The sequence below is a fragment of the Neoarius graeffei genome, chromosome 20 (assembly GCF_027579695.1).
Source record: "Neoarius graeffei isolate fNeoGra1 chromosome 20, fNeoGra1.pri, whole genome shotgun sequence".
Classification (NCBI taxonomy): Eukaryota; Metazoa; Chordata; class Actinopteri; order Siluriformes; family Ariidae; genus Neoarius; species Neoarius graeffei.
Window position 1 is genome coordinate 64,646,879 of NC_083588.1, and position 14,140 is coordinate 64,661,018.

The window sequence follows — 14,140 nt, forward strand, 5'->3', positions numbered from 1 at the left end:
CGCATTCAGGTCACGTGGGAGTAAGAACCCGGGCGGATGGGAAACTTCCTGTTCTTGTGATCTGAAGGAGAACCGGCACCGTTGGGTCCAACATTTAATGAGATGCATAAGAGACAGAAAATGTGCCAAAGTGTGTCCAAAGCTTAACGCTATTAATTCAAGTCTTTTTGTTAAGATTTTTTTTATGAGAAAATACAATTTACAAAAAGTGAAATACTCTTTTACATCAGTTTTCTGGAGCACATGGCCATTTTCACACATCTGTGTTAAAAACATCTGCAGCTAAAATTTCACCAATAAATTATTTATTTTTTATCAAATCTTTATTATTATCAGGATAATTTATGTGTATGTCCAGATTTATATTAGATTTATTTAATCAAATGTTGTTAACACTTTTTGACTGCTGAACTGAATGTGTGTATCAGGAACTCGACCCCAAGGAGAACCAGAACCATTTAGGATGAAATTTACCACAAACATGTTTAATTGTGAAGGTGATTCTGCTTCACATTGGAATGTAAAAATTGATTGAATTCTCACTCACTCAGTATCTCACTCCCTCATTCACTCTCATTCACTCATTCACTTACTCACTTTGTTTCATTCACTCACTATCTCACCCACTCACTATCTCACTCACTCACTTATTCATTCACCCACCCACTCACTCTTTTTCACTCCCTCCCTTTTATCTATTCACTCACTCATTATCTTTCACTCACTCACTCACTCACTCACTCACTCACTCACTCACTACAGTATCTCACCCACTCACTGTCTTACTCATTTATTCATTCACCCACCCACTCACTCTTTTTCACTCCCTCCCTTTTTATCTTATTCACTCACTCATTATCTTTCATTCACTATATCACTCACTCACTCACTCACTCACTCACTCACTCACCCATTCACTCACTCACCCACCCACTCACTCACTCACTCACTCACTCACTCACTCACTCACCCATTCACTCACTCACCCACCCACTCACTCACTCACTCACTCACTCACTCACTCACTCACTCACTGACTCACTCACTCTCTATCTCACCCACTCACTGTTTCACTCACTTATTCATTCACCCACCCACTCACTCTTTTTCACTCCCTCCCTTTTTATCTTATTCACTCACTCATTATCTTTCATTCACTATATCACTCACTCATCCACCCATTCACTCACTCACTCACTCACTCACTCACTCACTCACCCATTCACTCACTCACCCACCCATTCACTCACTCACCCACCCATTCACTCACTCACTCACTCACTCACTCACCCATTCACTCACTCACTCACTCACTCACTCACCCATTCACTCACTCACTCACTCACTCACTCACCCATTCACTCACTCACTCATCCATTCACTCACTCACTCACTCACTCACTCACTCACTCACTCACTCACTCACCCATTCACTCACTCACCCACCCATTCACTCACTCACTCACTCACTCACTCACTCACTCACTCACCCATTCACTCACTCACCCACCCACTCACTCACTCACTCACTCACTGACTCACTCACTCTCTATCTCACCCACTCACTGTTTCACTCACTTATTCATTCACCCACCCACTCACTCTTTTTCACTCCCTCCCTTTTTATCTTATTCACTCACTCATTATCTTTCATTCACTATATCACTCACTCATCCACCCATTCACTCACTCACTCACTCACTCACCCATTCACTCACTCACCCACCCATTCACTCACTCACCCACCCATTCACTCACTCACTCACTCACTCACTCACCCATTCACTCACTCACTCACTCACTCACTCACTCACCCATTCACTCACTCATCCATTCACTCACTCACTCACTCACTCACTCACTCACTCACTCACCCATTCACTCACTCACCCACCCATTCACTCACTCACTCACTCACTCACTCACTCACTCACTCACCCATTCACTCACTCACTCACCCACCCATTCACTCACTCACTCACCCACCCATTCACTCACTCACTCACTCACTCACTCACCCATTCACTCACTCACTAACACTCACTCACTCACTCACTCACTCACTCACTCACTCACTCACCCATTCACTCACTCACTCACTCACTCACTCACTCACCCATTCACTCACTCACTCACTCACTCACTCACCCATTCACTCACTCACTCACCCATTCACTCACTCACCCACCGATTCACTTACTCACTCACTCACTCACTCACTCACTCACTCACTCACCCATTCACTCACTCACTCACTCACCCACCCATTCACTCACTCACTCACCCACCCATTCACTCACTCACTCACTCACTCACTCACTCACTCACTCACCCATTCACTCACTCACTCACTCACTCACTCACCCATTCACTCACTCACTCACTCACTCACTCACCCATTCACTCACTCACTCACTCACTCACTCACTCACTCACTCACTCACTCACCCATTCACTCACTCACTCACTCACTCACTCACTCACTCACTCACTCACCTATTCACTCACTCACTCACTCTTTCATTACATTACATTACAGGCAGTTAGCAGATGTTCTGATCCAGAGCGATGTACAACAAGTGCAAAAGTCAGGTACATGAAGTGCTGAACTTCAAGACAGGAAAGCTCTAATGCCAACTGAATGAGTGATAGAACAATACTTAGTGTAATATCCTGTTGAAGTACCAACACTCAGCAAACAGCCAAGGAAACAAACCAACCATACAAAGTACAACTAAATAGAGAAAATAAAACTCCAGTGGCTAACCCCGGGCTCAGTACACAATCTGGGTTAGTCAAGACTACTATGCAGTTACACAGTGGGCAGGGAAGCAGGGGAGAGGTGCAGCCTGAAGAGGTGGGACTTCAGTCTGAACTTGAAGGCGATCAGGGAGTCGGCACTTCTGACCTCAATGGGAAGGTCATTCCACCAACGGGGAGCCAGGACCAATAGCAGTCTTGAGTGGGCTGCACAGGAGCAGAGGGGAGGAGGGGCCAGATGACCAGTAGAAGCAGAGTGTAGGGCTCTGGCTGGTGTGTAGGGGCGGATCAGACTCTGGAGGTATGCTGGCCCTAACCCCTTGATAGCCTGGTAAGCTAGCACCAATGTTTTAAATTTGATGTGAACTGCAACAGGTCGCCAGTGCAGGTCAGCAACAGAGGGGTGACATGGGAGGAACGAGGGAGGTTGTAGACCAGGTGGGCCACAGTGTTCTGGATGAGCTGCAGGGGTCTGATGGCAGAAGCTGGAAGGCCAACAAGGAGAGAGTTGCAGTAGTCCAGGTGGGAGAGGATCAGTGCTTGGACCAGGAGCTGAGTAGAGTAGGTGGTGAAGAAGGGGCAGGTGGTAAAGAAGAGGGAGATCCTTTGGATGTTGTAAAGGAGAAATCTACATGTCCGGGTCACTCCAGTGATGTTTGCGGAGGATGACAGTCTGTTGTTGAACACCACCCATAGGTTCTTTGTGCTGGGTGAAGGTGACATAGAGATGTCCCCCAGGGAGATGTTCAGGGGTGTGAAAGGGTATTTCACACACTTTCAATCACTCATCTCATCACATGGAAATCCAAAGGGATGTATGAACGCGACTCTTCCACTCACTGTCCTGATGCTCTTGAGGATGTCAGAGATCCAACTCTTTTAGGAAATAATTCATTTCATCAGGGCCATGACCAGTTACAGTTCTGATTTTAAATCAGGTACCACCCCGTCACATTAGTTACCACCCGTCACAGTGAACCACCCCATCACATCAGTCACCACCCCATCACAGTGAACCACCCCGTCACATCAGTTACCACCCCGTTACAGTGAACCACCCCATCACAGTGAACCACCCCGTCACATCAGTTACCACCCTGTCACATCAGTTACCACCCATCACAGTGAACCACCCCATCACATCAGTTACCACCACATCACATCAGTTACCACCCGCCACAGTGAACCACCCCATCACATCAGTTACTATCAGTTACTATCCCATCACAGTGAACCACTCCATCACATCAGTTACTATCCCATCACAGTGAACCACCCCATCACATCAGTTACTATCCCATCACAGTGAACCACCTCGTCACATCAGTTACTATCCTATCACAGTGAACCACCCCATCACATCAGTTACTATCCCATCACAGTGAACTACCCCGTCACTTCAGTTACTATCCCATCACAGTGAACCACCCCATCACATCAGTTACTATCCCATCACAGTGAACCACCTCGTCACATCAGTTACTATCCCATCACAGTGAACCACCTCGTCACATCAGTTACTATCCCATCACAGTGAACCACCCCATCACATCAGTTACTATCCCATCACAGTGAACCACCTCGTCACATCAGTTACTATCCCATCACAGTGAACCACCTCGTCACATCAGTTACTATCCCATCACAGTGAACCACCCCTTCACATCAGTTACTATCCCATCACAGTGAACTACCCCGTCACATCAGTTACTATCCCATCACAGTGAACCACCCCGTCACATCAGTTACTATCCCATCACAGTGAACCACCCCGTCACATCAGTTACCACCCTGTCACATCAGTTACCACCCATCACAGTGAACCACCCCATCACATCAGTTACCACCACATCACATCAGTTACCACCCGCCACAGTGAACCACCCCATCACATCAGTTACTATCACTTACTATCCCATCACAGTGAACCACTCCATCACATCAGTTACTATCCCATCACAGTGAACCACCCCATCACATCAGTTACTATCCCATCACAGTGAACCACCTCGTCACATCAGTTACTATCCTATCACAGTGAACCACCCCATCACATCAGTTACTATCCCATCACAGTGAACTACCCCGTCACTTCAGTTACTATCCCATCACAGTGAACCACCCCATCACATCAGTTACTATCCCATCACAGTGAACCACCTCGTCACATCAGTTACTATCCCATCACAGTGAACCACCTCGTCACATCAGTTACTATCCCATCACAGTGAACCACCCCATCACATCAGTTACTATCCCATCACAGTGAACCACCTCGTCACATCAGTTACTATCCCATCACAGTGAACTACCCCGTCACATCAGTTATTATCCCATCACAGTGAACCACCTCGTCACATCAGTTACTATCCCATCACAGTGAACCACCCCTTCACATCAGTTACTATCCCATCACAGTGAACTACCCCGTCACATCAGTTACTATCCCATCACAGTGAACCACCCCGTCACATCAGTTACTATCCCATCACAGTGAACCACCTCGTCACATCAGTTACTATCCCATCACAGTGAACTACCCCGTCACATCAGTTACTATCCCATCACAGTGAACCACCCCGTCACATCAGTTACTATCCCATCACAGTGAACCACCTCGTCACATCAGTTACTATCCCATCACAGTGAACCACCTCGTCACATCAGTTACTATCCCATCACAGTGAACCACCCCGTCACATCAGTTACTATCCCATCACAGTGAACCACCTCGTCACATCAGTTACTATCCCATCACAGTGAACCACCCCGTCACATCAGTTACTATCCCATCACAGTGAACCACCTCGTCACATCAGTTACTATCCCATCACAGTGAACCACCCCATCACATCAGTTACTATCCCATCACAGTGAACCACCTCGTCACATCAGTTACTATCCCATCACAGTGAACCACCTCATCACATCAGTTACTATCCCATCACAGTGAACCACCCCATCACATCAGTTACTATCCCATCACAGTGAACCACCGCGTCACATCAGTTACTATCCCATCACAGTGAACCACCCCATCACATCAGTTACTATCCCATCACAGTGAACCACCTCGTCACATCAGTTACTATCCCATCACAGTGAACCATCCCATTACATCAGTTACTATCCCATCACAGTGAACCACCTCATCACATCAGTTACTATCCCATCACAGTGAACCACCCCATCACATCAGTTACTATCCCATCACAGTGAACCACCTCGTCACATCAGTTACTATCCCATCACAGTGAACCATCCCATTACATCAGTTACTATCCCATCACAGTGAACCACCTCCTCACTTCAGTTACTATCCCATCACAGTGAACCACCCCATCACTTCAGTTACTATCCCATCACAGTGAACTACCTCGTCACATCAGTTACCACCCCATCACATCAGTTACTATCCCATCACAGTGAACTACCCCGTCACATCAGTTACTATCCCATCACAGTGAACCACCCCGTCACATCAGTTACTATCCCATCACAGTGAACCACCTCGTCACATCAGTTACTATCCCATCACAGTGAACCACCTCGTCACATCAGTTACTATCCCATCACAGTGAACCACCCCGTCACATCAGTTACTATCCCATCACAGTGAACCACCTCGTCACATCAGTTACTATCCCATCACAGTGAACCACCCCGTCACATCAGTTACTATCCCATCACAGTGAACCACCTCGTCACATCAGTTACTATCCCATCACAGTGAACCACCCCATCACATCAGTTACTATCCCATCACAGTGAACCACCTCGTCACATCAGTTACTATCCCATCACAGTGAACCACCCCATCACATCAGTTACTATCCCATCACAGTGAACCACCTCGTCACATCAGTTACTATCCCATCACAGTGAACCACCTCATCACATCAGTTACTATCCCATCACAGTGAACCATCCCATTACATCAGTTACTATCCCATCACAGTGAACCACCTCCTCACTTCAGTTACTATCCCATCACAGTGAACCACCCCATCACTTCAGTTACTATCCCATCACAGTGAACTACCTCGTCACATCAGTTACCACCCCATCACATCAGTTACTATCCCATCACAGTGAACTACCCCGTCACATCAGTTACTATCCCATCACAGTGAACCACCCCGTCACATCAGTTACTATCCCATCACAGTGAACCACCTCGTCACATCAGTTACTATCCCATCACAGTGAACCACCTCGTCACATCAGTTACTATCCCATCACAGTGAACCACCCCGTCACATCAGTTACTATCCCATCACAGTGAACCACCTCGTCACATCAGTTACTATCCCATCACAGTGAACCACCCCGTCACATCAGTTACTATCCCATCACAGTGAACCACCTCGTCACATCAGTTACTATCCCATCACAGTGAACCACCCCATCACATCAGTTACTATCCCATCACAGTGAACCACCTCGTCACATCAGTTACTATCCCATCACAGTGAACCACCTCATCACATCAGTTACTATCCCATCACAGTGAACCACCCCATCACATCAGTTACTATCCCATCACAGTGAACCACCGCGTCACATCAGTTACTATCCCATCACAGTGAACCACCCCATCACATCAGTTACTATCCCATCACAGTGAACCACCTCGTCACATCAGTTACTATCCCATCACAGTGAACCATCCCATTACATCAGTTACTATCCCATCACAGTGAACCACCTCATCACATCAGTTACTATCCCATCACAGTGAACCACCCCATCACATCAGTTACTATCCCATCACAGTGAACCACCTCGTCACATCAGTTACTATCCCATCACAGTGAACCATCCCATTACATCAGTTACTATCCCATCACAGTGAACCACCTCCTCACTTCAGTTACTATCCCATCACAGTGAACCACCCCATCACTTCAGTTACTATCCCATCACAGTGAACTACCTCGTCACATCAGTTACCACCCCATCACATCAGTTACCACTCTGTCACAGTGAACCACCTCGTCACATCAGTTACTATCCCATCACAGTGAACCACCCCATCACATCAGTTACTATCCCATCACAGTGAACCACCTCCTCACTTCAGTTACTATCCCATCACAGTGAACCACCCCATCACATCAGTTACTATCCCATCACAGTGAACCACCCCATCACTTCAGTTACTATCCCATCACAGTGAACTACCTCGTCACATCAGTTACTATCCCATCACAGTGAACCACCCCATCACATCAGTTACTATCCCATCACAGTGAACCACCTCCTCACTTCAGTTACTATCCCATCACAGTGAACCACCTCCTCACTTCAGTTACTATCCCATCACAGTGAACCACCCCATCACATCAGTTACCACCCTGTCACAGTGAACTACCTCATCACATCAGTTACTATCCCATCACAGTGAACCACCCCATCACATCAGTTACTATCCCATCACAGTGAACCACCCCATCACATCAGTTACTATCCCATCACAGTGAACCACCTCCTCACTTCAGTTACTATCCCATCACAGTGAACCACCTCATCACTTCAGTTACTATCCCATCACAGTGAACCACCTCGTCACTTCAGTTACTATCCCATCACAGTGAACCACCCCATCACATCAGTTACTATCCCATCACAGTGAACTACCTCGTCACATCAGTTACTATCCCATCACAGTGAACCACCCCATCACATCAGTTACTATCCCATCACAGTGAACCACCTCCTCACTTCAGTTACTATCCCATCACAGTGAACCACCTCCTCACTTCAGTTACTATCCCATCACAGTGAACCACCCCATCACATCAGTTACCACCCTGTCACAGTGAACTACCTCATCACATCAGTTACTATCCCATCACAGTGAACCACCCCATCACATCAGTTACTATCCCATCACAGTGAACCACCCCATCACATCAGTTACTATCCCATCACAGTGAACCACCTCCTCACTTCAGTTACTATCCCATCACAGTGAACCACCTCATCACTTCAGTTACTATCCCATCACAGTGAACCACCTCGTCACTTCAGTTACTATCCCATCACAGTGAACCACCCCATCACATCAGTTACTATCCCATCACAGTGAACCACCTCATCACTTCAGTTACTATCCCATCACAGTGAACCACCTCGTCACTTCAGTTACTATCCCATCACAGTGAACCACCTCGTCACTTCAGTTACTATCCCATCACAGTGAACTACCTCGTCACATCAGTTACCATCCCATCACATCAGTTACCACCCTGTCACAGTGAACCACCCCGTCACATCAGTTACTATCCCATCACATCAGTTACCACCCTGTCACAGTGAACCACCCCGTCACATCAGTTACTATCCCATCACAGTGAACCACCTCATCACTTCAGTTACTATCCCATCACAGTGAACTACCTCATCACATCAGTTACCACCCTGTCACAGTGAACCACCCCATCACATCAGTTACTATCCCATCACAGTGAACCACCTCATCACATCAGTTACAGTACTATCCTATCACAGTGAACCACCTCCTCACTTCAGTTACTATCCCATCACAGTGAACTACCTCGTCACATCAGTTACCATCCCATCACATCAGTTACCACCCTGTCACAGTGAACCACCCCATCACATCAGTTACTGTGGTAACTGACATTTTGTTAAAAATAATGCAAAGGCAGCGAAAATCTCCATAAATTAATGTTGAATAACATTCTTGTTTTGTGGATGAATCAAGGAATTGTAATTTTTATTCGAAAGTTTGAAGTGAATTCGTACTTTTTGTCCAAAAGTGAGCTCACTGACATATAGAATTCATATTTTGAGATTAAGAATCTAAAAATGAAAAAAGGATTAAAGTACATTCTTTCTGTAGATGGTTTCCAAAAACAGGACATTTTACTAGTAGGAGATCATCAGATGTTTAAAAGGTATTTCCTGTATTGCTACTCAAATGATGGCCGTATTGTCCGTGATGGTGTGGTAGAAGAATGGCTCCTTTGTCTGAATTAAAAAGAATAATATGAATATGGATTTTATGCCTGAGGTGGGTACATATGTTTTTGGAGGATTAGCATACCTTTCATGATGTGGATGAAAAAAAATGTTTTTGATAAAAATTTTGAAAACTGCAAAGTGGCAGTGGCTGTATTTCAGAGAATGACTCAGGAAGTGCTGCAGTCTTGTCTTTTGAGACCACTTTTGTAACTTTCCCCCACAGTTCAGTGACATGCAGTTAGGTTAATGTGGGGCAGCCTTGGGCTGAAGTGCCCTTGAGCAAGGCACCTAACCCCCAACTGCTCCGTGGGACACCAATCACCATTGTTCCCAATGGCCAATCACCAAGAACCATTGTTCCTGACAACCAATCACTGAACACCATTATTCCCAATGACCTATCAACAATAACCTTTGTTGCTGACAACCAATCACTGAACACCATTGTTCCCAATGACCAATCACTGATCACCATTGTTCCCAATGACCAATCACTGATTGCCATTGTTCTCAATGACCAATCGCCAATCACCATTATTCCTGACAACCAATCACCATTCACCATTGTTCCTACTGAGCAATCACTGATCACCATAGTTTTCCAGCCTATGCACTTTTTTGTTCTTAGTGATATTTATCGTAATACCAGTGAGTTCCATCTGTATCCGTTTCCTTCATGTTTATTTCCCAACTCCACAACCGCCACTTCATTTTGTCTGTGTTCTTGATAGAAATGATAGAATTTTGTAAAATCCATCAATAGTTCTTTTCTTCTGAGGAGGTGGGGCCCAAGACTACTTCTTGCTATAAGAAATAAGTTGTAATGTATTACTTTCTATTTTCATAAAATTTCAGAGTTGAAGATGTTTAAAGTTTGCAATATTTTTCCTGGATTTGCTTTGATCTCTCTTTGGTCTTCAAGATGTTGTGTGTTTATGAAGGTTCTCTGACACACTCTGGGTTCTTCCAGGAACATGTTTATTTATACCGAGATCATGTCACCCTTTAATCATACACAGGTCAACTCCATTCAACTAACTGGAGAGAGGGGCAGTTGACGGGGTATGGATTGGGAGTGAATACTTCTGCAATCACAAATGTTACATTTTTTATTTATAAATAATTTTGCAACCAGCCCCCTTTAATATGATGGGCTGTGTGTAGAGATTCATGACGTATAATTTCAAACAAATCCATTATATGGACATAGTATGTTCAAGGGGGTGAATATTTATGCACATATTCGTCGTATATAAAAAGGTTAAAACTTTATTTACATGAAAGTAATTAAGTGTTAAATACAGAAAACAAAGATTAAATATTGATGTTTTTAATTACAGATGATAGATTTGTGGGGCGGCACGGTGGTGTAGTGGTTAGCACTGTCGCCTCACAGCAAGAAGGTCCGGGTTCGAGCCCCGTGGCCGGCGAGGGCCTTTCTGTGCGGAGTTTGCATGTTCTCCCCGTGTCCGCGTGGGTTTCCTCCGGGTGCTCCGGTTTCCCCCACAGTCCAAAGACATGCAGGTTAGGTTAACTGGTGACTCTAAATTGAGCGTAGGTGTGAATGTGAGTGTGAATGGTTGTCTGTGTCTATGTGTCAGCCCTGTGATGACCTGGCGACTTGTCCAGGGTGAACCCCGCCTTTCGCCCGTAGTCAGCTGGGATAGGCTCCAGCTTGCCTGCGACCCTGTAGGACAGGATAAAGGAGATAATGAGATGATAGATTTGTATTTTGATCCTAATCTTGAGAATGAACCACTTTGTTTGTTTGATTTAAAAAGTTTAAAAACGTTCATTAATTTTTAATTTATTCATTAAAAAAACCCTATTTCAGACATCTGACCTTGCAGTGACTTTCAACCTGTTTGGATCAATTCTAAAATCGAATCAGCTCACCTGCTGGGTATGATGATGATGATTCCATATAAATCCTACAAACATTCAACTACACAGTCGTAATGTTTCATGCGACTCTCCTGTTGAGGATGTCAGAGTTCACACTATTTTTAAGAAATAATTCATTTTTTCAGATCAGTTACATTATCGATTTTAAATACACCCCCTCCCCCTCCCCCCTTTCCATCCCCTGGTTTAAAACATTTTCATGGTGTTTGTTAAAGTTTCTTTTTTTATCATTACCATCTTTTACTGCTTGTTACGACTTTGTATAATAAACACTAATATATAATATACACAAACACTGCATTCATCCAGAAACACTAATTTATTTTTAATATATTCAGAGCATTTTTCCATTTTGTGTTTTGTTTCTTGGGGTTTTTTAATTTTATTATTTCCAGAATAGCAGAAAAAATTATTTCTACGCAGATTTTCCTGAAATCTTCAGAAATCCTGGCTGTAGATGTTCCTGTAACCAGATGTGCAGGAAGTGATGAACTCCAGACAGGAAGTAGGCTATACACAGCATTCCACTTACCTCAGAAATGGGAAGTCGGAGCTTGTAACTATATCATTTTCGACGTCCGTGGTAGCGTTTGTACAACAGCGTATTAGGGACTTTGTAGGGTTAAAAAAAAACCTAGGATATTCTTCAAGATTATAACATAAATTTGCAAGAAAAAAAAATAACTCAAATTCCGAGATTAAAAATAATAATAAATTTACGAGAAAAAAAATGAAACTCCTGTTATAGCCAATAAGCACAACAATCAATCACATGCTTCCTGGCTGCAGTGCATTCTAGGAAATGTAGTTAAAAATGCAATGTGGTTCCTAGACCAAAAAAAAATTCCAGTTTTTTTCCCCTCATAAAATTTTGACTTCTTAATCTTGGAGTTTCTGATTTTTTAATCTCAATTTCTGAGGGTTTTTTTTTCTCTCAAATTTCTAACTTTTCTCATAAATGGATGACTTTAATCTCAGAAATTCTGTTTTTTTTCTCGGAATATTACAATCTGTCCCAACAACCTTTTTTTTTAATCTTATATATATATTTTTTTAATAACAATGGTCCTAATATGCCTTCGTAGGTTCGAGCTGGGGGGAGGGGGGAAAGACACACCTCCATGTTCATCGGTTTGTTAGCAGCAAGCTAGCTAACTGTGCTAAAGTATATTTTCCTCAAGAAGTGAACTGTATAGTCAGGGTTACAAATTTAACACATGAACATGTTTCTACGTTGATTGTTCTAAAGTGAATTCAGTGTAAATACAGTGGAACTTGTTTACAGGGAAGACGCGCTGCTGTGTTTACTGCTGATGCTGTGAGCCACCAGGTTGATTTGATGTCACTTCCTGAACTCGGGGTTTAGGAGACCATGCCGATTTCCAGTGTAGGAAGTCTGAGTTTAGGTGCGTTTCTTTTATTTTTCCAAGTTGGAGGTCGGTTCTTAGGAGTCACTTAATTAAATCACACTTCAACAGAAAAGTACGTAACGCCTTGAAGCAGGTGAGCACTTTTAAAAAATAAGGTTTTCACTCTGGAACACTTTAGAGTGATTTTGTTTTGTGTTTTTGATGATGTTCAGTTAATATTGAACTATTAATTGTTTATTTTTGGTTTTGGATTTCTGTCCTTGTGAAGTTTTTAATGCTACATTTGACTAAAAACTTATAACTCAGACCTGATTCTGACTCTCACTAGGAAAAAAACAAAAACAAAGAAAACGTCCCTTCAATCGACTCGGAAAGTCAGTATAAAATACTATTTGCTTTAGATCTATTACAGACATTATGACTTCCTATTCCCAAGTTGAGTTGAATGACTTGACTGCATTCCAGTACAACAGTACCAGCAATTAGCAATACCAGTTCTAGCTGTTGTTAGCAATACCAGTTGATAACAATGCATTAAGTGTTATTTTGTAATACAAACAGTGCAGCAACGTTCCCACAGATAGAAGTTGGACAGTTCTGTGTGTATGACTGAGTTAATGGGACACAAATAAGACAGAAGTGCTAATAAACAGTATATTACTACAGTGTTCACTCATGTTGATGCATGGAGCAGCCATTTTGGATTTTGAAGTCAGGGCTTGGTGAGGTTCCTTGGATTTTCCGAGTCAAAATTCTGACTTCAGCGGGTGTTCCAGCTGATATTTATGTCTGGGAACTCGAAAATCCTGAATTCCCAGTACACACGGGACACAGAACTATATCCCTGCTTTAAATAAGTGTTTCAATTAGGAGGAAAAATCCCCAATCTGGCAACCCGAGTTAATGCCTCCCTCTAGTGACCATCACTGGTATTACAACTCCTTCCATTCCATATTCTCTCTCTCTCTCTCTCTCTCTCACACACACACACACACACACAATGCAAAGACAATTGTTAAGATGTCTTTTACTCAGACCCTGAGATTCACTTAAAGTGTGAAACATTTCTTTGTTCTAGTCCTTCACACACATCACTCATCTCATCTTCCATTAAA